The sequence below is a fragment of the Vicugna pacos genome, chromosome 11 (genome assembly GCF_048564905.1).
Source record: "Vicugna pacos chromosome 11, VicPac4, whole genome shotgun sequence".
NCBI classification, from domain to species: Eukaryota; Metazoa; Chordata; class Mammalia; order Artiodactyla; family Camelidae; genus Vicugna; species Vicugna pacos.
In genome coordinates this window covers 23,803,189-23,830,969 of record NC_132997.1, presented here as the reverse complement: position 1 = coordinate 23,830,969, position 27,781 = coordinate 23,803,189, and the positions used below count along the sequence as shown (strand labels likewise).

Here is a 27,781-nt window from a genome sequence, read left to right as displayed (position 1 = left end):
GTGAAGCCATCTGGTCCTGGACTTTAGTTTCCTGGGAAGTTTTTTATTGTTGATTCGATTTCACCTCTGGTGATGTGTCTGTTCAAATTATCATTTTTCTCAATTCAGTTTTTGCAGACTGTATGTTTCTAGAAACCGGTCCATTTTTGTAGGTTGTACAGATTGTTGCCATATAGTTGCTCATAGTATTTTCTTATTATTTTTGTATCTCTGTGGTGTTGTTGCATTTTCTCCATTTACAGTTCTTTGTTTGTTTATTTTTGATGTCTCTATTTTCTTCTTGGTGAGCTTGGCTGAGGTTTGTTGATTTTGTTTACTCTTCAAAAACCCAGCTCTTGGTTTGATTGATTTTATTTCTGTCATTTTTTTTAAATCTCTGTTTTATTTATTTCCCCCCAATCTTTATTATTTCCTTCCTTCTGCTAACTTTTAGTTTGATTTTCTCTTCTTATTTCTAATTCTTTTAGGCAGTGGGATAGGTTGTTTATTTGAGATTGTTCTTGTCTTTTGAGGAAGGCCTGGTTTGCTATGAACTTCCCTCTTAGGACACTGGCTGCATCCTGTAGATTTTGTGTGGTGGTGCTTTCATTGCATTTTTCTCAAGGTATTTTTTAGTTTCTTCTTTGAGTTCTTCATTAACCTATTTTTAACATGTTTATGGTGGTATGGTTCCTGTATAGTAAACTACAAATGTTTCAAATGTACAATTTCATGAATTTTGAAAGATGTCTACACCCATGAAACCACTAACACAATCAAGAATGCCAACATTTCCAACACTCCCCAAGAGATGCAATTTTCAAATTGTCAGTTTATCCCTTCCCACCCCTTTTACCCCCTGGTAACTATAAGTTTGTTTTCTGTGTCTGTGAGTCTGTTTCTGTTTTATAGATATGTTTATTTGTGTCCTATTTTTAGATTCCACATATAAGTGATATCATTTGGTACTTTTCTTTCTCTTTCTGGCTTACTTCACTTAGAATGATGAATTCCAGGTCCATCTATGCTGCTGCAAATGGCAGTATTTTATTATTTTTATGGCTGAGTAGAATTCCAGTATATATATGAGTGTATATATATATATATATATATGTATGTATATATATATGTGTATGTATACACACACACACACACCCCACATCTTGTGTATCCAGTCATCTGTTGATGGACATTTGGTCTGCTTCCATATCCTGTCTACTGTACATAGTGCTGCTATGAAAATTCAGATGTATGTGTCTTTTTGAATTGTATTTTTCTCATGGGAAACAATTTGTTTTTTGAAGAAATAATTTCTGATATAATCAACATTGTTTTTTGTGTCTGTTATGTGGTTCCTTCAAATGTGCTGGTGACAGACTTATAGCTACCAATGATCTGGAAATTCACAGAAAAGCACGGACTGGAAACTTATAAACATTGACTGAACTTGGAGACTTGTAGATATTAGAGCTGGAATATTTCCATTCCCTAAAAAAAAAAACTCAGACACTTCATGATAATGGTTCAGTTCAGAGAATGGCATGCAGTGTGCCTGCTTTAATGACATATTAATGAGATGATATTTGCTCCGTCCCCCTAAACATGCCAATATGGTGGCATTCATGTATTGGAACCAGTTTTCCACTGGGAATGCCTGAGACATCTTTGTTCTTATTATCCTCTGGCTGGATTTTTCTCTGTATTTGGAAGCCTAACTCATGCTTACCGTTTTAACATACTACATAACCATTTTGGATCAGAAAGTTCTTTAAATGAAACAAAACTTAACATGATTGGAATTACTCAGTTACATCAACAGCCTTTAGAGTTGACTATAACACAAGTTTTCCAGGAACTCTGTCTTTGATATGTGCCATTTTTTTGTTTGGGGGTTTGATGATTTTTGTCTTTTTTTTCCCCTCTAGCTGGACGAGTGCTGGTGGGCACCATTTCTTATTCTCACATCTAAAGTAACAGCATCCTTGCCACACTGCAGGTTGACCTACAGACTTAGCCCAGCCTGCACTCCTCCAGAGTGGCTCCCAGCCCTGCCAGGCCAGTGAGCATCCTTAGCCAGCACCAGTGCCCCTGAAAGTGGCTCTGTCTTCGCACAGCAGTGTACCTGCAGCAAGTACATCCAGCCAGAACTGGAAGGCACCTGCAGCCTTCTCAGGGAACACTCCTGGAGCACCTGGCTCTGGCAACCATGGGGGACCATGCTCCTGGCCACATATAACACCTTCAACACAAAACTGGAAATTGTATCTGATCTTCCTGATATATAGAAACAAACTGATACTAGGCAAAATGAGGAGAAAAAGGAATGCCCTCCACATGAAAGACCAAGATAGCATCTCAGAAAAAAAAAAAACTAAATGAAATATTTAAGTAGACTTATCACAAAAATTTTGAGATGGCCCAAATAAACAAAATCAGAAATAAAACAAGGAAAATGACAACTGATATCACATAAATACAAAGGATTATAGGAGATTACTACAAATGATTATATGCCAAGAAACTGAACTAGCTAAAAGAAATGGATACATTCCTACAAATATCATTCTTCCAAGGCTGTGAAGTATCAGTGGAGCAGAATAGATAGTAAAGAAATAAATTCACAAACTTTTGGTCAATTAACCTTTGACAAAGGAGGTAAGAACATACAATGGAGTAAAGACAGTCTCTTCAGCAAATGTTGGGAAAACTAGACAGCTGGATGTAAATCAATGAAGTTAGAACAATTCCTCACTCCCTACACAAAAATGAATTAAAAAAAGGATTAAAAATTTAAACATAAGACAAAACACTCTAAACCTCCTAGAAGAGAACATAGGCAAAACATTCTCTGACATAAATCTCAGCAATGTTCCCCTAGGGCAGTCTACCCAGGCAATAGAAATAAAAGCAACAATAAACAAATGGGACCGAATTAAACCTATAAGCTGTTGCACAGCAAAGGGAACCATGAGCAAAACAAAAAGACAACCTACAAAATAGGATAAAATGTTTGCAAAAGATGAGACTGACAAGAGTTTAATTTTCAGAATATAATCAGCTAATATAACCTAATTAGGAAAAAACAAACAACCCAGTTCAAAAATAGGCAGAAGACCTAAACCAGCAACTCTCCAATGAAGACATAAAATGGCCCACAGGCACATGAAAAAATGCTCAATAGCACTAATTGTCAGTGAAATGCAAATCAAAACTACAATGAGGTATCTACTCACACCAGTCAGAATGTCCACCATTCAAAAGTCCACAAATGATACATGCTGGAGAGGGTGTGGAGAAAAGGGAACTCTCCTACCCTGTTGGTGGGAATGTAGTTTGGTGCAACCATTGTGGAAAATAGTACAGAGATTCCTTAAAAGAGTGAAAATAGACTTACCACATGATCCAGCAATCCCAGTCCTGGACATACATACAGAGGCAACTCTAATTTGACTGTATACATGCACCCCAATGTTCATAGCAGCACTCTTTACAATAGCCAAGACATGCAAACAACACAAATGTCCTTGAAAGATGAATGGATAAAGAATTCGTGGTATATTTATACAATGGAATACTTCTCAGCCATAAAAGTAAAGTAATGCCATTTGCCATACCATGGATGTCCCTGGAGAATACCACTGTGAGTGAATTAAGCCAGAAAGAGAAAGGAAAGTATCATATTTTACCAATTATATGTGGAATCTTTAAAAAATATAGGAGACAGATAAACTTATTTACAAAACAGAAACAGATTCACAGCCATAGAAAACAAACTTACCAGGGAGAAAATCAGGTGGGTTGGCACAAATTGGTAGTTCAAGATTTCTTTGTACTAATATATGTAAAATAGGTAAACAACAATTTTATTCTGTATAATGCAGGGAACTATATTCAATATCTTGTAGTAACTTATGGCAAAAAAGAATATGAAAACAAATATATGTATGTTCCTATATGACTGAAGCATTGTGCCGTGCAGCTCAAATTGATAAAATATTGTAAACTGATTCTAAAAAAAAAGTATATAAATAAATAAATCTTCCAAGGCTGAATCAGGAAGAAATAGAAAATCTGAACAGGCCAGTTACTTGTAATGATACTGAATCAGTCATCAAAAAACTCCCAAGAAACTGAGGTCTAGATCCAGATGGCTTCACAGGGGAATCAACCATATATTTAAAGAAAAGTTAATACCTATCCTTCTCAAGCTCTTCCCAAAAAATTGAAGGGGAAGAAATGCTTTCAAGGTCCTCCTTCAAGGCCAGAATTACTAGCCAAAGCCAAAGTTACCACAAAAAAAGAAAACTATAGGCCAATATCTTTGATAAATATAGAAGTAAAATTTCTCGAAAAACTATTAGCCAACTGAATTCAACAGTAAAAATCTTATGCCTGTGGCTGTCTAGCATTAAAAAATTAAAAGGATCATACACCATGGTCAAGTGGATTTTTATCACAGAGATACAAGGATGTTGCACTGTTTCAAATCAGTCAATGTAATACATCACATTAACAAATAGAATAAAAAACATATGATGTCTCAGTATATACGGAAAAATCTTTTTACAGAATTCAACATCTGTTTATGATAAAAACTCTCCAGAAAGTGGGGACAGAGGGAACATACCTCAAAATAATGAAAGCCATTTATGAGTAAGCCACAGCTAACATCATACTCAATGGTAAAAAGCTGAAAGCATTTCCTATGAGATCAGGAACAAGAGAAGGATGCTCACTCTCGCTGCTTTTATTCCTTGTAGTATCAGAAGTCCTACTCATAGCAATCAGAGAAGAAAAAGAAATAAAAGGCATCCAAATTGGAAAGGAAGAAGTAAAACTGTCACTATCGTACAAAGAGTAGAACACAAAGCTACAGCATCAAAACAGTATGGTACTGGAAGTAAAACAGGCACACTAATCAATGGAACAGAATGGAGACCCCAGGAATAAACCCATAGTTTTATGGTCAATTAATTTATGACAAAGGGGTTAATGCTGCACAATAGGGAAATAATAGCCTCTTCAATAAATGCCTTTGGGAAACCTGGACAGCCACACGCAAAAGATTGAAACCGGTCTTACAGCATTCACAAAAATAAACTCAAAATGATTAAAGACATAAACTTAAGACCTGAAATCACAAAGCAACTACAATAAACCATAGGTAGGACATTCTTTGGTATTAGTTCTTGGGATTTTCTTTTGGATCTGTCTCCTCAGGCAAGGGTAAGAAAAGCAAAAATAAACAAATGGGACAATATGAAAGGAATAGGTTTTGCATAGCAATGGGAACCATCAACAAAATGAAAAGACAGCCTACTGAATGGGAGAAGGTATTTGCAAATAATATAATTGATGAAGAGTCAATATCCAAATTGTATAAAGAAATCACAAAACTTAATATCAGAAAAACAAAGAATTTGATTTAAAATTGTGCAGAGGAGCTGAATAGACATTTCTCCAAAGGACAAAAAGATGGCCCACAAACACATGAAAAGATGCTCAGTATCACTACTCATCAGGAAAATGCAAATTAGAACCACAATGAGATGTCAAGTCACACCTGACAATGATTATTATCAAAAAGGCAAGAAATAACAGGTACAGGGGAGGATGTGGAGAGAAGGGATCCCTTGTGCACTGTTGGTGGGAATGTAAATGTGTGCAAGTACGATGGAAAACAGCATGGAGATTCTTCAAAAAATTAAAAATTAAACTAACATATGACCCAGCAATTTCACTTCTGGGTATTTCACCCCTTAAAAATAAAACCACTAATTCAGAATGATAGAGACACTACTCTGTTCATTGAAGCATTATTTATAATATTAAGATATGAAAGCCAATTAAGAGTCCACCACAGGTGGATGGATGAAGATTAGTTTTCCATATATACATTTCATATACAGACACCCACAGTAGAATATTACTCAGCCATAAAAAGGAAAGCTTTCCACTTGCCACAGCATGGACTGACTTAGAGGGTATTATTCTAAGGAGAATAAGTCAGACAGAGAAAGACAAATACCATGATGTCACTTAAACATGAATTCTAAAAAGCAAGACAAATGATCAAACAAAACCAAACAGAAATATACTCCTAGATACAGGGAATAAACTCATGGTTGCCAGGGGTAGGGGTGCAGATACAGTTGAAAAATTTGAAGTGGTTAAGAGGTACAATTGTATATTTAATATAAAATAAATTATAGGGCTCTAATATACATCATAAGGAACATAGTCAATAATACTGTAATAACTTTGTATGACCGTAGATAGTTACTAGATTGATTGCGGTAATAATTTCAGAATGTATATAACTGTCCAATCACTATGTTGTACACCTGAAACTAACACAATGTTGTATGTCAAATATATTTTTAATTTCTTTAAAAGAAGTATTTTCACAATCCCCTAGAAGATGAAGTCTTGTTCATAGGCTTTCTTTGTCAGTATTTGGATGTTTCCAAAGTATGTCTGGACTTATGTCAATTATTGGGATTAACAGGATTTTCTAACTCTCATATATGTTTTAGTTGTTTTAAATGCACCATTAACAGTGTGACACTCTGCACAAGGTCTCCTTCTAATTTCAGCCTGTGAGGTTGAAGTAGGGAAAGTGTAAAAGGTATCCTCAAAAGGGCACCTCCAGCCTTTCAAAGAAAACACAGAACAACTTAGCATTGAAGATAAATTTTGAAGTGAAATGTTGCGTTTCCCCCCTCTTTTCAGCAGAAAGTTAGGAAGCATTTTTAAAAATAGGCATTGGTTTAAAGGGATTATTCTGACATCACAGAAAAACAAATTATGTTTAATCATGAATCACAGAGTTTCAAGAGCCTAGCATTTAACTGCACATGCTATTTTGTGGATTTTGCTCATCATTACTGGTTTTTATTTTTTGCTGACATTAAATACAATAATTATTTGTTAAAATAGCATAATTTATAGAGGCATTAAAACATTATGTTTTTATGATAGAATATTAGATATTCTTGTAAGTTTTGTCTACACTTATGATTTGAGTTCAACCTGGTGTTTTTTGCTTTGTCAAAACATTGTGCCCCAAAACAAAGTATATTGATATTTTTCAGATCTTTGAAACATTCAACCTAATTTTTTAGGCAGTATAAATTTCTCTGGATAATTAACACATTTTTCCAGTAACTTTAAAAGCTATATAAATATTATGTTATTGATTCTTCCTATATTCCTATGAAATAAGCAAGGATGGAAATTTCAGATAATATTAAAGCATCAAAAGAAATTTTTGAAAGAATAGAATCTATTAAAAGACTTTCTCTTTGAAATCATTGAAACTTATAATTATATCAGAACATTCACTACTCCAAACATTTCTGCTTTGGAATGTTACTCATCTTCTAAAGTTCAGATTTTAGTATCATCCCAGGCTCTGGGAAAGTTCTTGCTATTTCAGGACTTCTCCTAGAGGCTGACATGTCATGAGACTGAGGCTAAATGATAATCTGAAGACTGGCTCCATCCTTTTATTAGGCCATGGTTTTTATAGGTTGTTAAAGTGTCATTAATGATGATACACACAATGAATGAGTTATACCAGAATTTGATTAAATGTCAAGCACAGCTCTTTTTTAGGTGGGAAAATATTATTTAAACTTCTAAGATAATCATGAAGATAGAAACTTGGTCAGTCATAAATCAGAGTGATTTTCATTTCCACATTCTGAGGTCCTCATGACTGAGAGTGGAAAATCTACTCATTGAGTCCTAAATAGTCCTTGACCGAAGTCAGAGTCCTGTAGTTACATATTAGAGGATCCTATAAGCTCACTCCACTGTTAATACTGAATACAAATGAGTCTTGCTTTTTCCATCCAGTGGGGTTTTAGGACCAAGAACATGTAATTTTAGCAAACTATATAGGGAAAGGGTGAAATATTCTTTTTTACTTAAGGGTAGAAATGACTCCTTAATTCTATAACTCATTAAAGAAAGAAGTCAAAAAATTTGCTTGATTTTTGCATCTAAAACATTAATGAGTGTGTCATTCATATGGTTCACATAATATGTGGTATATTATATAATATTTTGAATCTGTGTTTTTTAGACCAGGCATTGAAATTATCTTTTGATTCTATCTCAGTCTATTTTTTTTGAATGAATAGCAAAATTATGTTTTGCAGCCTAGCTGGAATTGAGGAATTGTACTTACATACCACACACTGTCAGCCATATCTGATACCTTTGGAAATCATTCATAATGACTCCCAGGGTGTGTATAGGCCTTCAGGATTTGTCTAGTAATTCACTTGCACAGAAGACCATATCTGGCCATAGTAAATGGATAAGTATTTATTCATATTTTAATGGTCTTCCATGAAGATATTTTAACCACTTTACTATGAAATTGAGGTGTCAGTGATTCTTATAACTCTCCATGACAAATGAAACCATAACTATTATAAGGGAAATAACCTATATATTCTTATAGGTATGAAATACTTCACCATTTTGCCATTAGGTTAGCCCCAATTGTATGAGTCTTTCTTCATGTCTCTTCATTAGCTTGTTTATTTTTTCCCTAATCCACTTTAAGTGTTCTGTGATTATATGTTCATTGAAAAAAATTTGAATGCCTGCTATCTGCCCAGACATTCTTTGTGGTACTGAGGTAGAGCAGTGAAGAGGAAAATGTATGTGTCTCAGTGGACCATATGTTGTATGTTATCTGAAAGACATAAGGACAGCAGCAATCCTTTAGAAAAACTTATGTAGATCAAATGTGTTCAAAATCTGGAAGAAAAAGAAACTAGTCCAGCTTTAAACATCATTGTTCATGAGCCTGTGTTCTGTGACACATAATGAAAACAATGGATTTCAAAATACATTTCTCTAGGAACGTAGCCAATTTTTTTGTCCCATATTTCACCTTGTCATCAGGACAAAATTCTAAAATTAAATTTATATAGTAAAAACAGCATTCCACTTTAGTACAAATAATATATGCCAAATGTTTGGCTCCAACTGGGCTTTCTTCACTATTGAAGTAGTTTTCTTACAGTAACCTATGTGCTCAAATTGCCTGACATAGGCATATTTATGCTTTTATAAATCCTGTCAAAGTCTTTTATTTTTTGGAGTGGAGGTAATTAAGTTTATCGATTGATTAATTTAATGGGGGTACTGTGGATTGAACCCAGGACCTCCTACCACTGAGCTATACCCTCCCCCTGTAAAAGTTTTTTTAATGCACCTCATTCTCAAAAACTAAACAATGTCTCCTACAATTTAAGACTGTACCAGATATTTTCATTTCATTAGCTTCCAAAATATAGTAGAAAATTCTCTTATTCTTGTAACTAAGCTATTATGTGGTTTTTGGACCACACTCTAAGAGTCTCAGATTTCATCTAACCCTATGGATCCCCCTGTTCCACCCACTTCTGCACTCCCTGTCTTCCCAGTTTTAGTCAAGCCAAGATTTTATGGCCTCCACTTAAACACCTCTTAGGAATGTCCCTCATCTCTGCTCTAAAATAGGCAGTTGAGTCCTACCGCCATAAGGCATTCATTGTTTGTACTGGTGCTAGCTGAGGACCATCCTTGGCAAAACTGAGAATATAATGTTAATGATTAATGTTCTTGGCAATCTGTGAATTTAAGGCAATCCCTATCAAATTACCCAGGACATATTTCATAGAACTGAACAAAGCATATTAAAATATATATGGAATCACAAAAGACCCACAATTGCCAAAGTATTGCTGAAATAAAAGAATGAGGCTGGAGGAATAACCCTCCCACTTTTCAGACAATACTATAGAGGTAGTCATCAAAACACAATGATATTGGTACAAAAACAGCCATATGGGTTAATGGAACAGAATAGAGAGCCCGGAAATGAAGCCACAAACTTTTGGTCAATTAATCTTTGACAGAGGAGGCAAGAACATACAATGGAATAAAGGCAATCTCTTCAGCAAACGGTGTTGGGAATACTGGACAGCTGCATGTAGATCAATGAAGTTAGAATACTCTCACACCATACACAAAAATAAACTCAAGATGGCTTAAACACAATAAACCTCTTAGAAGAAAGCAGAGGCAAAACAATATCTCTCATATATCTCAGCCATGTTCTCCTATGGCAGTCTACCCAAGCAAAAGAAAGAAAAGCAAAAATAAACTAATGGGACCTAATTAAACTTATAAGCTTTTGCACAGCAAAGGAAACAAAACAAAATGACAACCAACAGAATCGGAGAAAATATTTGCAAAAAATGAAACTGACAAAGGCTTGATCTTCAGAATACATAAACAGCCCATACAACTTAATAAGAGAAAAACAAACAACCCAATTCAAACATGGGCAGAAGACCTAAACAAGCAATTCTCCTGTGAAGACATATGAATGACCAATAGGCACACGAAAAAATGCTCAATATCACTAATTATCAGAGAAATGCAAATCAAAACTACAATGAGGTATCACCTCACACCAATCAGAATGGCCATCATTCAAAAGTCGACAAGTAATAAATGCTTGAGCATGTGTAGCAAAAAGGGAACCCTCCTACACTATTGGTGGGAATGCAGTTTGTTCCAGCCATTGTGGAAAACAGTACGTAGATTCCTGAAAAGACTAAAAATCAACCTACCAAAATACACAACAATCCCACTCCTGTGCATATGTCTAGAAGGAACCCTAATTCAAAGAGACTTCTGCACCCCAATATTCATATCAACAATAATTTACAATAGCCAAGACATGGAAACAGCATAAATGTCCATCAACAGATGACTGGATAAAGAAGTGATGGTATGTTTATACAATAGAATATCATTCAGTCATAAAAAACAGCGTAATGTCATTTGCAGCAATATAGATGTCCCTGAGAGTCATTCTAAGTGAAGTAAGCCAGAAAGAGAAAGAAAAATACCATATGATATCACTCATATGTGGAATCTAAAAAACAAACAATCAAAGAAACAAACAAATGAACTTAAATATAAAACAGAAACAGAATCACAGACATAGATTACAAACTTGTGGTTGTCACAGGGGAGGTGAATGGGAAGGGAAAGACTGGAAGTTATAGATTTGTCAATACTGACAGGTATATATATAATAGAAAATCAAGAGGGATAGACTGGGATTTCCAAATTGTAGAATAGATAAACAAGATTACACTGTATAGCACAGGGAAATATACACAAAATGTTATGATAACTCGCAGAGAAAAAAATGTGACGAGTGTGTATATGTCCATGAATGACTGAAAAATTGTGCTGAACACTGGAATTTGACACAACATTGTAAAATGATTATAAATCAATAAAAAATGTTAAAAAATTATACTGTATAGCACAGGGAAATAAATACAAGATCTTATAGTAGCTCATGGTGATAAAGAATATGAAAATGAACACATATATACAAATGCATGACTGACAAATTGTGCTCTACACCAGAAATTGACACAACATTGTAAACTGATTACAGCTCTATAAAAAATAAAATAAAATAAAGTCACATCCAATAACATAAAATACTTAGGAATAAATCTGACCAAGAAGATGAAAGACTTACACATAGAAAACTTCAAAATATTGATTAAGGACATTAAAGAAGACTTAAAAAAATGGAAAGATATCCCATGCTCTTGGATTTGAATAAATATTGCTAATGACCATACTACCCAAATCAATCTACAAATTGAATGCCATCCCTATTAAATTACCCAGCACATTTTTGACAGAACTGGAACAAATAATCTGCCAATTTATATGGAATCACAAAAGACCTAGAATTGTTAAAGAAATACTGAAGAAGAAGAATGAAGCGGATGAATAAGCATGCCAGATTTAAGGCAATACTACAGAGGTACAGTCATCAAAACAGTGTAGTATTAACACATAAACAGACATACGGATCAATGGAACTGAATAGACAGCCCAGAAATAAAACCACAAACCTACAATCAATTAATCTTTGACAAAGGAGATAAGAATATCCAATGGAGAAATGACCGTCTCTTCACCAAGTGGTGTTGTGAAAACTAGACAGTGACATGTAAATTAAGTTAGAACACTCCCTCACACCATACACAAAAATAAAATCAAATTGGCTTAAAGACTTAAACAGAAGGCAAGACATGATCAACTTCATAGAAGAAAACATAGGTAAAACAGTTTCTAACATAAATCTTAGCAATGTTTTACCAGGACAATCCACCAGGCAATAGAAATAAAAGCCAAAAAAACTACAAATGGGACCTGATTAATCTCATACGCTTTTGCATAGCAAAGGAAACCACAAGCATAACAAAAAGACAACCTATGGAATGGGAGAAAATATTTGCAAATGATGGGAATGACAAGGGCCTAACTTCCAGAATATAAGAACAGCACAGACAGCTGAATAACAGAAGAACAAACAATCCAGTCTAAAGTGAACCAAAGACTAAAGAAGCAATTTTTCAGTGAAGTAAGCCAAATGGCCAATAGGCAGATGAAAAATGTTCAATATCCCTAATTGTCAGAATGAAAATCAAAATGAAACCTATAGTGAGATATAACCTCACACCTGTCACAATGGTCATCATTAAAAATCCACAAATGATAAATGCCAAAGAGGTATGGAGAAATAGGGAATGCTTCTACACTGTTGGTGGGAATGCAATTTGGTGTAACCATTATAGAAAACTATGGATATTCCTCCAAAAACTAAAAATAGGCTCAAACATATGATCCAGCAATCCCACTACTGGGCATATTTCTGAAGGGGATTCTATTTTGAAAAGTTACATGCACCCCAATGTTCACAGCAGCAGAATTTAAAATAGTCAAGGCATTGAAATGACCTAAATGTCCATTGACAGGTGACTGGATAAAGAAATTGTGGTATATTTATACAATGGAATAATACTTAGGCATAAAATGAATAAAATAATGTCATTTGTAGCACGATGGATGGGCCTGGAGATTTTCATTCTAAATGAAGTAATCCAGAAGGAGACAAAAATGCCACTCATATGTGAAATCTAAATTTAAAAAAATGACACAAATTAATTTATTTACAAAACAGCAATAGATTCAGAGACAGAACATCAACTTATGGTTACCCGGGGACAAAGGGGATGTGAAGGGACAAACTGGAATCTAGATTTGGAGTCACTAACTACTATATATAAAATAGATAAACAAGTTTCTTCCTTATAGCACAGTTACTATATTCTATATCTTGTAGAAACCTATAATGAAAAACAATATGAAAACACAAAAACCACAAAAAATTCCATACCTAATAGGGAAAATTCAACTATTAAAGGCCTAGTTGATATTTATACATGAATATAATAACCATATAGCAGTATTTAGAACAAGAATACTACTATCACAATAGTTGCAGGTAAAGAATAGGACTACATTCAACGTCTAATCATAGTGTAACCCTATACACTGGGAACAGACGGGAACTTCCATAGTTTGATTAACAAAAAGAAAAAGAAAAAGCCTGCAGCTAATAACAGCACAGTTAATGGTAAAAACTTCTAACCCCCTCAGATCCAGGACAGGGTAAGAATGCGTTCCTTTACAGGCTTATGCAGGGGTCCTTGGGTTAGGGCCAGGGAGAGAGAAGGGGACCAATTAAGGGGATGCCTGGAGCGACTTTGGCTGGGAAAGGGCAGGGAGGCGGCCAATCACAGGCACTGCTGAGTCTCAGGCGGCACACAGTGCGCACAGGTGACGTCCGATAAGACGCAGCCAATCAGAATCCTGCCTGGCTGGGTGGTGGTGACCTGGGGTCGTAACTGAAAGTGGAGGCTGATGTAGGTCACCTGGAGCTACCATGGTGGCTGGGGCCCTCCCGCAGAAGGACGCACTGTCACCTCCCCGGTGGCCCTGTCTCCTGGCGTCCTGTCCTGCAGTGCTGCAGGGATCCTCTCACCTGGCCCTGCTTCGGGTGAGTTACCTCCCAGAAGGTCTCTCAGCCTCCTGGCCTTTCTTGTTGTTCGCATTGTCTTCTCACTGGACTGTTGGGTCTTTGTGATCTTCTGACAGTGATCGGAAGATGTATTTTTACATTTTCTGTTACCTGGAGTTCGGGGGCCCTTGGGCCCTGGGCTTGGCAGCGTTGGGCGCCGGCTGACCTGGGCCGGCGTGCTTCCCAGTGGCAACTGCGCAGGGAGGCTGAGGCCGGGTCCCCGCTGACCCAGAGCACAGCGCACAGCAACCTGGGCTGGACCGAGCCTGGCTGGGGAGACCACGCGGCCCCCTGGGTTCCAGGGCCCACCTGAGGCATCCAAGGTCAGTGTGCTTTTTGCACGTTTCCTTCAAGAGGTTTCGTACTTTCAGTTGTGATGTTTAAGTCTCTAATCCATTTTGGCTTGATTATTGTGTGTGGTGCAAGTAGTGTTCAACTTTCTTGCACGTGTATATCCCCTGCAGCCAATGAAATGTATTGAAGAGAATATTGGTTCCCCGTTGTGCGTTCATGATACCCTTGTCAGAGTTAGGTGACTGTCTATTCTTGGGCATATTTCTGAGCTTTCTGGTCTGTTCTGTGAGTCCCCTTGTCCGTGCTGGTGCTAGTCAAGTCGTGTTTTGAGGATGATGGCTTTCAATACAATCTGAAATCAGGAGATGAGATCCCCCCAACTTTGTTGTTCTTGCTCAGAATTGCTTTAAGGATTTAGGGTCTTTGGTGGTTCTATATATATATATATTTTTTTTCTATATAGGATTATTCCCTTTGCATACAGACAATTCCCTCCTTTATGATTTGGTTCACTTTATTATTTTTTCCTTCTAAAATTCTATAAATTTGACTTCCTAGATTGAATCAGTGGTGAGAGTGGACATTGTGCCATCTACTAGAACTTAGAGGGAAAGTATGCAGATTTTTCTCTTTGCTGGAAATGTTAAATTGGGCTTTCTAAAAGTCCTTAATTTTGTTAAGGTAAATTATCGTGTAACTATTTTGTGTAGAATAATTCTCATGAGTTTTTAAAATTGATGTATATTTGATTTAGAATGATGTGTTAGTTTCTGACATAGAGCAAAAGGATTCAATTATATATATACACACTCATATATATGTATATGTATATTCTTTTTCAAATCTTTTCCATTATAGGTTATTACAAGATATTTAACATAGTTCCATATGCTATAGAGCAGGCCCTTTTGTTTATATATTTTATTTACAGTAGTGTGTATATATTAATCCCAAAATTCTAGTTTATTCCTCCCTCCACCATTTTTCCTTTTTGTAACCATTATTTTTTTCTGTGTCTGTGAGTTTAGTTCTGGTTTGTAAACAAGTTCACTTTTATCATTTTGTTTTAGATAGCACTAATCATATCATGAAATAACATTTGTCTTTCTCTGTCAGACTTATTTCATTTAATATAATAATCTCTACGTCCACTTGTGTTGCTACAAATAGCATAATCTCATTCTTTTTATGCTTGAGTAATATTCCATTGTGTGTGTGTATATATATATATATATATATATATATATATATATATATATATACACAATCTTCCTTATCCACTCATCTGTTGATGGACATTTAGGTTGCCTCCATATCTTGGCTATTGTAAAGAGCGATGCTGTGAACACTGGGGTACATGTGTCTATTTGGGTTATAGTTTTACCCAGATTCATCCCTAGGAGTGAGATTGCTCAGTCATATATTAACTCTGTTTGCAGTTTTTTCAGGAACCTCTGTACTCGTCTCCAAGATGACTGCACCAATTTACATTCCCACCAACAGTGTAGGAGGGTCCCCTTTCCTCCACACCCTCTCCAGCATTTATTCTTTGTATACTTTTTAACGATGGCCAGTCTGACTGGTGGGAGGTGACACCTCATTGTAGTTTTGATATGTATTTCCCTAATAATTAGCGATACTTTGAATCTTTTCATGTGTCTGTTGGCCATCTGTCTGTCTCCTTAGTGAAATGTCTATTTAGGTCTTCTATCCATTTTTTGATTGGGTTGGTTGTTTCCTTTTATATTAAGTTGTATGAGCTGCTCATATATTTTGGATGTAATCCCTTGTCAGTCTCATCATTTGCAAATATTTTCTCCCACTCTGTCAGTTGTCTTTTCACTTTCTTTATGGTTTCCTTTGCTATGCAAAGCTTTTAGGTTCCATTTGCTTATGTTTGCTTTTATTTCCATTATTCTAGGCACTGCTGGGGAAAAAAAAAGTTACTGCTGTGATTTACCTGCCTATGTTTTCCTCTAGGAATCTTAGAGTATCTTGTCTTATCCATTTTGAGTTTATGGTTGTATATGGTGTTAAGAGATGCTCTAGTTTCATTTTTTACAAGGAGCTGTCCAGTTTTCCCAGCATAGCATTTATTAAAGAGACTGTCTTTTCTCCATGATATATTCTTACCTCCTTTGTCACAGCTTAATTAATCAAAGGTGTGCACTTATTGTTGGGCTTTCTCTTCCATTCCATTGGTCTTTGTGTCTGACTGTGTGCCATTATCATCCTGTTTGATTGGTGACCATTGTTGTTTGAATGTTTTGAGACTTCATCCATGAACGTTCTGGACCTGGGCTTTTCTTGTTGGGAAGTTTTTTATTCTGATTTCAATCTTCTTCTTTCTTATTGGACTGTTTAGCCTCTCTATTTTTCTTTATTCAGAAAAAAAGGTAGGATGGTAGGATGTATGAGACTAAGAACTTATCCATTTCTTGTAGGTTCTCTAATTTGTTGTTGAATAACTGTTCACTGTTTGAGGCATCCGTTGTAATTTCTCTTTTTTTTAATTTCTGATTTTATTTATTTGAGACTTTTCACTTTTTCACAGTCTAAAGTTTTCTCTGTGTTGTTTATTTTCAAAAAAAACCCAAAACCTCAATTTTGTTGATTTTTTTGACATTTTGATTTCTCTATTTTCTTTGTTTCTGCTCTAATCATTACATTTTCCTTCCTTCTAACTTCAGGTATATTTTGTTCTCATTTTGTAGTGCCTAAGTGTAAAGCTTGGTCATTTACTTGAGACATTTCTTCTTTTTATAATATAAGAAATTATCCATATAAACATCCTGCTTTTGCTGCATCCCATACCTTTTGGTAAGTAGTGTTTTCATCTTCTTTAGTCTGTGGGCATTTTTAAGTTTCCCTTCTGATTTTGTCTTTGACCCTTTGTTGTTCAAGTGTGTGTTATTTAGTTTCCATGTTTTGGTAAATTTTTATCAGTTTCCTTGCTGCCATCAATTTCTGCTTTGTCTCTGTTGTGGCCAAAATAGATATTTGGAATGGTTTTAAACTTATTAAAATGGTTACGTCTTGTTTTGTGACCTGGCATATATTTTATCATGGGGAACATTCTGTGTGTGCTTGATAATAAACACGTGTATTTTTCTGCTGTTGGGCAGAGACTTCCGTATATGTTAGTCAGTCTTGTTTGCACTATAGTGTAGTTCAAGTCCACTATTTCTTTATGAACTTGCTATCTGGATAAACTATCAATGACTCAAAGTCAGGCATTGAAGTCTCCTATTACTGTTATAGTGCAGACAGTTTTTCCTTTCTGATTTGTCAGCATTTGTTTTAAATATGTGTTTGCTCTGATATTTGGTGTATATATATATGTACAGCTCTTTACCTTCCTGTTGAATTACCCATTTATCTTTATGTTATGACACTCTTTTCTTTTAGGGGCCATTTTTCATGTAAAGCTGATATTTTCTGATATAAATATATCCACTTCTGTTTTCTCTCAGTTACATATGCATAGTATACAAATTTCCATTGCCTCACTTTTGATCTATTTGTCCCTGAATCTAAAGTGAGTTTCTTGAAGACAGGGTTCAGTTGGCTCTTTTTTTTCCCTATCCATTTAGCTGTGCTTTATCTTTCTATTGGGGAGTTGAATTCACTTCCATTTAAAGTAAGTATCTGTAGGAAAAGTTTTGAACTTGCTGTTTTGTTAACTGTTCCCTGTCCTGTATTCTTTATACTTCTTCCCTTTGCTGTCTTATTTTGTGTTTAATGACTGTTTTTGCATGGATAGATTTTGATTCCTGTATCTTTTTCAGGTGTAAAAATGATGTAGGCAGTTATATAGGAATTACCAATAATCTTATATAAAATGTCTTATAACAATGACTTATTTTAAACTGGTAACATCTGAACGTCACTTACATAAAGTAATGATAAAATTTACCTTTTCACCCCCCTCATATTATATGATATTGCATATATATTTTATGCATCTATGTTATATATAGTATATTTATATCTATTTTCATGATGTTTCCATTATTCTACATGAGTGATCTTATATACCAGTTGCCTTTTATTTCCAAATTATCTCATTTACATAATGTGCTTAAACTCCATTCATCTTTTAGCAAATTGAAGAATATCCTTCTTTCTCTTGGATGCATACTGTCCATTTGTGCACATTCCACATACTTTTATCCATTCATCTGCTGATGGGCATTTGGGTTTCCCTAATTTGGGCTGTTGCACATAATGCTGTAACGTGGGCATGCATACACTTCACCAAAATGCACATCGAAGTTCTCATACTCTTTGGGTGTATATATGCACAAACAGAAATGTTAGATTGCATGGTAGATCTGTTTTTAATTTTTTTGCTACAGTTGTATTGTTTTCCAAAGTGTTTAGGCCACTTTACATTCCAAACAACAATTTGAAAGGGTTCTCTTTTAACCACATTCTTGCCCCACCTGTTGTGTCTTCTTGATGATAGATATTCTAACAGGTGTGAGGTTATATCCCATTTTGGCTTTGGTTTGCATTTCTCTGATCGATAGAGATATTGAGCATCTTTTCATGTGACTTTTGGAGCTCTTTGCAACAATATCTGTTTATTTATTCCGTCTATTTTTTCATTGAATTGGTGGGTTTGTTCCTTGTTCTTGTTTATATGTTGTATGAGTTTTTATATATTTTGGATATTAACCTCTGCTTGAATACACATTTCCAAAATTTTCTGAAATTCTGTAGATTATCTTTTTTGAATTTTTACTTGTTCTTTTGTGGTGCAAAACCTTTTGAGTTTGATGTGGTCCCATGTGTTGATTTTTGCTTTTGCTGTTTGTGTTTTTGTCATTATTTCAAGACAAATCCTTGCAAAAAGCAATATCAATGCGGTTCTTTAGGATGTGTCTAGGAGTTTCACGATACCAGTGCTTAATCCATTTTGAGTTAATTGTTTGCGAATGGTGTGGGACAGGCGTTCAGTATTTTTATTGCATGCATTTGTGTAGTTTTCCCCTGCACCTTTGTTGAGTGACTATCTTGCCTCATTGTGTGTTCTGGGTTTTCTTGTCTAATATTAGTTGACCATATGTAGCCGGATTTAACTCTGGCATCTCCTATTCCATTTGTCCATGTGACTGTTTTTTTTGACAGTACCATATTGTTTTTAGTAGTTTGGGTTTGTAGTATAGTTTGAAGTCAGGAAGCATGATACCTCCACGCTTCCTTTTCTTCTAAGAAATGCTTTGGCTCCTGAGTGGCTTTCGCATTTACACACAAACTTTAAAACTCTTTCCACTATTTCTGTAATGATTGCCTTTTGTATGTTGATTTGGATTGCAGTGAATTTGTAGATAGCTTTGGGTAGTATGGCCATTTTAATAGTATTAATTCCCCAGATCTACATACATAAAGGGTGTTGTTGGTTTTTTTTTTTTTACTTTTTTTTTAATTTCTTTCAGAAAGTTTGCAGTTTTTGTTGTATAGATCTTTCACTTCCTTGATAAAATTTACCCATATGTTATTTAATCTCTTAAAGTAATCTCTCTACTCATTACTGGTTTTGTTTGTTTGTTTTGCTTTCTTTTCATTTGCTATTCTGAATGAGATCATTTCCTTTATTTCTTTTTCAGCTGCTGCATCATTAATACGAAACAATACATCTGGATTCTGTATTTTGATGTTTGTATCAAGCCACTTTTTTGAAATCGTTAGGTAATTCCAACAGTGCTTTATTTCACTCATGGGGATGTAACATCATATCAGCAAATAGTGGTGATTTTATTTCTTTGTTTCTGACTTGGATGCCTTTTATTTCTTTGTCTTGCTTAATTACTCTGGCTAGGACATTCAGTACTATATCTATTGATGCGAAGTGGTGAGAGTAGGCATCCTTTTTTTTTTTTTCATGTTATTCGAGGACCCACTTTCAATTTGTCTTCACTGAGTATATTGCCAGCTCTGTGTTTGATATATATTCCCTTTATGATGTTGAGGTATCCTTAATTTGTTAAGGGTCTTTATTGTGAAAGGCTGTTGCATTTTGTCAAATGCTTTTTCTGCATCAACTGAGATTTTTTTTAACTCTTCAGTTATTGATACAATATTTTACATTTATTGATTTGCATATGTGGAACCATCTCTGGATCCCAGGGTGAAATCCCACTTGGATAATGTGTATAATCCTATTAAGATGTACTTGAATTTGATTTTCTACTATTTTGTTAAGAAATTTTGTATCTACATTCATCAGTGATACTGGTCTATAGTTTACTTGTGGTACCCTTATTTACTTTTGGTATTCAAGTAATTCTTGCTTTGTAGAATTAGATTGGATGTGTTCCTTGTCCCTTGATATTTTTGAGGAATTTGAGAAGAATGTGTATTAATTCTTCTTTAAATGTTTGCAAGAATTCTTCAGTGAAGCCGTCTGATACTGGGATTTTGTGTTTTGGTAATGAGTATTTCCCCCCACCTTTTTTCCCCAAAGCCTCACTGTACCATATGATTCTGGCTTCTCTTACTAGAAGTGATTTGTTACTAAGAGTGGGAACATGTAAAAAAAAAAATAAGCTCATGGAGGGAAACAAAAGGGGGTGCTACCCAGTAGTAGGAAGATGTGTGTTTGGGTCTAGGGTTTTGGATGTGCCCATATACCAATAGATAAATCCTAGTTTGGGGATGTGGACCCAGAAGCCAATGGAATGACCTTTGTGATGATCCATGGGTGAACAGGAGGATATTCATTCAGTTTTCTTTGTCTGCCTTCTTCCCTTTTGTTCCTCTCCCAATGTGGCTGTAGTCTCTCCTATGGGGAGAAACAGATCCTTCCAGCTGCAGCATGCACAGCTGACCACTGACTCACCACCTTCCCCTTCCACCTGCTTTCCCAGAAAGGTTGAGCTGTCCCACTGCCACCTGCTGTTTCCACTTGTGCTGCTGCCACTGCCACTGCCATGCCCCTTCTCTCCAGTACATGCTGAGATCTCATCCAACTGTTTGAGGATCTGTAGGTGAATGGCTCCCTTATATGCTGTGTGGAGGCACATTTTTTGGTTATGGGTGTCCCATTATTTTTACATCGTAGGAGAAAACAAAATGTACAAATCACATTGCCATGATGTTTATGTAACTTTTCTGTTTGGTCTTTTAAAATTATTTTCTTTCTACATTTAAACTTCTCACTTTGCTTATGCATTGATCTCATGATTCTGATGAACATCTTTATGACCATTATGTTGAACTCTCTTTTGGGTAAATCAGTTATCACCATTTTTATTAGAATTTGGTTCTGAAGATTGACTTTATGCTTTTCTTTGGGCCATATTTCCTTGTTTCTTCATTTTCCGTAAATCTCTGTTTTGGTTTCTGTACATTTGACAAATAGCCACCTCTCAAATGTTCACAGACTGGCCTTGTATGGAAGATAAACCTCACTAATCAGCTAGGTCATAAATTTTGCTTTCCTCAAAGCTTTGTGCTTGTCCAAATGGCCACCTATGTTCATAGTATGCACAGGGTACTAGGTTGTGCCAAGTCCTGTAAGTATCCTTTGCAAATGAGATAGAAACCTCTCTGTTCAGTAGCTGCCACAAAAGTTGATGTCCTGTGTGCCATCCATCTTCTCTTCTCCTCAGCCTTAATTACAGGGAACTGGAATTTTTCTCCTATACATTCTACAATAAATTGGGGGCAGGATTTACAGAAAATACCTGCACATTTGTTCAAACCACATACTCTTTCAAGATGTTTCTTTGTGCTTTGTCATTGCCAGGAATCTGGAGGCTGCTGGGTTCTGTGGGCTCTCAGAGGTGGGTGGGGTAGCTGCAGGCTGGAGTCTATCTGTGGAGCTGGGTGGGGAAGGAGCTGCCTTACGTATTCACCTGTGCATGAAAGTTATCAGGGGGCTGGGGGTTGTCTTATTCATCATTTCCAGAGAGAGACAATCTAGGAGAGACCCCTTTGTTCTGTAGCTGGAAACACTGCTGCATCAGTGGTGAAGGGGAGCATCTTCCCGGAAAGGGCTGTGATCTTGGAGTCACTTCAGACATGAGCTGGGGAAGGGAGTCACAGGAGAGGGCATGAGGCTGGTAGGGACCGCTGACTTGTTCTCTGTACACACTGAGCAGCCTAGTGAGTGCAGGGCCTCATGAGCTCACAGTGAAAAAAATAGGTGAGTTAGAAGTCAGACCCTCAGGTGGCAGAGAAAACAACCAGAGTAATATATAGTTCTCCTCCTAGGGAAAGCTGAAAGCCTGATCCCAGCCTGTACACACACACACACATACGCGCTCACACACACACACACACACACACACACTGGAGGAAGGATTAACAGGAAACACTCCCATGTACAAGGTCATTTGATGTGTGACTTTCAGGCAGCATTTCTAAACATTGGACTTAAGTGTGTAGTCTGCACCCTGCACTGGAGAAAATGGGAGCTGTGTTTTTGCCCGAGTCCTCTGTTCTGAGATAGGAGAAAGAACCCTTGAAGGACTTTACATACCTGTTTTAAATCACCACTTTATTGTCTGTGGTCCCTGGGTGAATCATGAATATTCAGCCCTCTGACCTCCAAGAGCAAGGTGATCAAGGGACCTCAGAAGTCATCCATAAATGTTCGTGCCCTAGATGTCTTGTCTGAATCCTGTGTTTCTTAGAATGAAGATGATAGCCAGGGTTTATATCCTGATTGCAAGGGCCACTGCTGGGCCTTGGGTTTATGGCCCTCGTGTATGTCGGCTTTTCCTAACATGTCAGTATTTTGCCCGTCATCCAGTGTGTAGGAGAACCAACCCATTTTTACATTACTCTCACAGGAAATTGATTATTGTGTCGCTGTTTATTTAGTGCATCATGGGAGGAAGGAGTCAGGAGCCTCCAGTTCTGCTTTTGCCTTGATGTCCAAATTGAATACTTTAAAATAGTTATATATTGAATTTTATCAAAAAATAATAATTAAAAAAACCTTAAAACCACTTTTGCCAGTAACGGACATGAGCTTATTGCCTCTAAATGTAGCAAAACCTCAGAAACAGTAAATTAGCAGCGAAGAGTAAAATTAAGAAGACAGAGAGTCAACCAATTGCTTTTTGTTCTTTGGACTCACCTTGGAGAACCAAAAAGTAACCCATCTGGGCTTCAGCCCTGCTCGTGGGGCACTTTCTTTTCATCAAGACTTCCCTGATCCCAGGAGATGAGTCAATGGGCACTGTTTTTTCTTGAGGAAAACACAATAAAAACAAAAGTAACGTACTGACCTTTATGTTAAGTAAGACTAACAACATGATACATTGTAACAGCTGAGAAGGAAAAATACCAAGCATTGGGAATGGTATGGAGCAATTTGAGTTTTTGTATTGGTGATGAGATGTTTTAATGGTACAAACATGTTGGAAAAAATCAATTTAAGCACACAAACTCTGCATCAACAAGCAACTCTGCCCCCAGGATTTTGCTTAAGGAAAAAGTAGGTAAACAAAAAATGTGTCCATAGATATTTATAGTAGATATTTTTTTCATTCCCTCCAAAACTGGAGACACACTAAATATCCTACAATGGGAGAATACATAGGTGTTGTACAGCCATATAAAGTTTTAAACTGGAATACACATGATTAATATGTTCACAGCTTTATAATACAACAAAATGGTAAAATCTCATTAAAATCATGCTGAGAACAATGGTGAGGTAACAGGATATGCTGTCCTGTTGAAAATAAGAGCCTTCATTACAGATTGTAAACTGAATCCTCACCTCACCTTTCCGTGATCAGCCTCCAGGATCCTGGCAGACTCTCTCGACCCTGCCACAGAAGGTCACGGATCGCTTGCTGAGACACCTGGGGCCATCCAAGGCACAGCCTCACAGTTCCGTGTGTGGCCCATAAGTAACACAGGGAGGAACACTGAGAGATGCAGGCCATTATCCAGGCGCACGGAAGTCATGTGCAGCTAATTTCCACTCATCTCATAAACATGTAAGTGCAGGGTAGGACTATGTGTTATGAGAGCATGTCTTCTAGTATGAAAAATGGAGGAAAAAACTACATTGAAGGAAGGTAACAAAGGAACAGAAAACAATGAAAAGATCATAGGAAAACATGAAATAAATGATCTGTTAATATATCTCAAGCAAATAGAGAAGGTATTTTATACAATGACACTGTTGTTTATGTACAAAACTCTATATATTACATATATATGTGTATGTATTCATGTACAGATATATATATATATATATATATATACACATAATATGTGTATGAATAAGGTTTGCCCAATCACCCAGAAATTTCCACCAACAGGCTTGTTATACTTAGTTGAGCTCTCCATCCCTGCATTGAAAGAAATCTCCTGGCCTATTGGGAGAATTTGAACAGAACAATCTGGATTTACGCTCCCTAAAAGGATTCCCCAAATGCACTCTCAGTACATATATCATCTTCAGTTACCCCCATGAACACAACCACAAATGCTTCTAATGTCAACTTTACTTTTCAAGATAGTTTAGAAAACCTCTCACCACTTCTATTTCCATCGGCTCCCACTGGATACATGAGTTCAGAATTCACAAGCAGAGTATTCATCACACAGCCCTGTGAATATCAGCCCTTTCTTGGTTAGTTAGGAATGAGTGAATTTTCTTGTATCTCAGTTTCCACCGGGGTGTTATGAGGTCACAGCAGATACTGCCTTGTTTTGTCCTCATGAGGATGGAGTGGGATAATGCAAATAATGGGTATGTTTTTAATCTGTTCTCACTGCAAGGCTAGGCAGTTTCTGGCTAAGTACTAGGCAGATGTGGCAGACTCCTGTGGCCTGCATGGGCTCTGACTTTCTGGCTAAAGAGCACTGAGCCCCAGCTCTGAAGTGAGAGGAGATGCTGTCAATGGTTCATAGGATGACAGTGCCTGAATTCATGCTCCTGAAGCACAAGGGTAGTTAGGATCTCTTAGGGTGTGAAGTTCACTTGTTAGAGAGGGGAACAGGGTACCTGGAGGCAGATCCCAGAGTTCAAAACAATCAATGGCTGAGCCTCCAGCTCAAAAACAGGTTGGCATCATTTTACAAGAGCCAAAGACAAGAGAAGCACCCTGTGTACCATGGCTCTTGTGTGATGGTTCCAGCCATGTTCCTCATTTCTCTTCAGAGCCCTGTGACTATGTGAGGTGTCCCATCCCTTGTGAAAAGGGACCAGGTAGGGGATCATGCACAACTCAAGCCCCAACATGCGTACAGACTGAAGAATACCACCATTGTGATCACTGGTTTATTTTTGATCCTGAGAGACCTAAGTTTACTTGTGAACACAAATAGGCCCATGGAATTTATCCAGTGACATCAACCCAGTGCTTGGACTCCATCTCTGCTAAAGTAACTTCACTCCCCAATGACCCTTCATATTTATAGCTGCCTCTCTGATTACTGTACGACCATTGCATCCCCATTAACACATCTTATTTCTACTCTGGTGTCATGGACCTTGTCAAAAGTCTCCTTCCAAACTCTCACATTTCAATTTCCCTTCAAAGTACACCCCTCTGAATTCATCCGCATTTCACTGGAAGACACTGGTTCTGATCCTGATGCTTAAATAAGAATTCTGTCTTCATCCCCACCCCTCTCTTCCCTGGAACCCACAACCATCATCCGTCACATGTTCTCTGCCTGCAGGGCCCCTGGTTGATTTGATCCCATCTCTCAATCTCTACTTCTTTTGCTTCCACCGGGTCCTGTCACCTCTGTCCTCAGCCTCTAATCAGTGTCACGTTCTCACACCCGGTTTATCCTCTTTCCAGAGTGGCAGCCAAAGCCCAATTTACTTGAAATCAAGCTATTTACTGTGGTGACACTTCCCTCCATCTTCTGATGCCTGGTGGCATTTACCCCCATTTCTGCCATTCCCTCACTGCATTCTGGCCAGCCTAGATTTTGACAGCTCTTCACGCCCAGCATGATCCCCACTGTATCTCTTGTTTGTGCCCTCATCCCACAGGGTGTCTCTCCATGTGTCTGCCATGATGAGGTGTCCCCTCCTCGAAGGGGCCTTCCAGCCCCACTTCTGCCAAGACCACCAGCCCCCACTCCACCGCTGCCTCTTTCCCTGTTTCTATTTCTTACACAACTTATGCCATCCTGACAGACACTATCTTCTGTTTAATTTTCCTCTCTAGAATCTTTTTTCCTCCCTTCAGTGTCAGCACCACAAAGAAATGGACATAGTTTTAATTTTAATTAACCTTCCCCTGCCCAAGCACCATGCATTTATCAATTTGAGAAAATGTCACATAACTTATGATGCTACCTCTGCCATTTTTTCATGTGATTCCTTCCAGTTACAAAAGTATTTTGTCTCCTTCACTTCTGACATGGCAAAAACCAATTTGTGCTGATTGCCTTATAAGTGTGCATGATATGTAAATAAAGATAGTAATTGTGGGCCTCAGACTAAATTTTGCATGAAAAAAAACTTTTACACTGCCCTAGTTTTCCGCCACATTTTGAGTGCAAGATGGTGACTGAGAGGGGAAGGGCAGGGATGTGATGCTCCTCCCAAAGTGTCCAATTGAATTTCTTCTTGATCAGAAACTCATGATGCAGATTTCTTGCAGGGAGAGAAATGAAACAACCTCACATAATGTAACAAACTTATTTCTAATATGGATATTATTATAGCAGAATATAAAACTTAAATAAAAAATTTCTTCTAAGAGTACAATTTAACTTCATCTTAAAGAACATTTATTTTTTTTAAAATTACACATACTAAGGTGAGAAAGACTCTTTGACTTAAACTTACAACTTCAGAATTAAACTCTAGAAATAAATGCTATGGCCATCTAAAACTTTATACTGACAATTTGCATACAATTTCAAATTATAATGTAACATTTGTGCACAGAATAACTCTGTATACTTCACTTACATGGCTGGTATATAATAGTTACCCAAACTGTCTTCAGAAACGAGGCTTAATGTAGATTCCAGCTAAGTAGAAGATCAGTCTCAGTTACAACATTTCTTTCACAACGAATAAGAGAGAATCCACACATTTGCTGAATATAGAGAAAGCCCCATGCTTCGTGCTGTGTTCTGGGAATTCCAGTATATTGTAGATGAGAGATGTTGACCACAAAGGAGTTCACCGCTGCGCTCACTTTTAAAGTTGGAGGGACTCTGGTCCAAAGGAGGGGACTGCCCTCCATCCACTGGCCTCCGTGCAGTGCAGGTGGAGATCTGACCAGGTGAGTGAATGCAGCCCAGCAGCTTGGGAGGCCTGAGTCGAGGGCAGGGCACAGCATGGCTTTAACACGAGGACCCACTCCTGGGAAAGGGACCAGCAGGACTTGGTGCTCGGTCCCCTGGCTCATTTGTAACAGCCCCTTGTGATGTGCTGATTCTCATGACCTTTTCCAGGAACGTGCGCACTTTCAGCATCTCCGTCACCTCTGCTTGAATGGACTGCAGGGATCTATCTTTCCTCAGTTCTTCAATGACAAAACTGATTTCCTTCCTTGAACTCAGGTTGAAAGTCATCAAGTGTCTGAAAGCCTT

General features: G+C 37.1%; 1 pseudogene; it reads left to right on the top strand.

Annotated features, from left to right (window-relative positions):
- Positions 1 to 27,781, top strand: part of LOC140699217 (formin-2-like) — a 162,487-nt pseudogene that overhangs the window by 131,233 nt on the left and 3,473 nt on the right.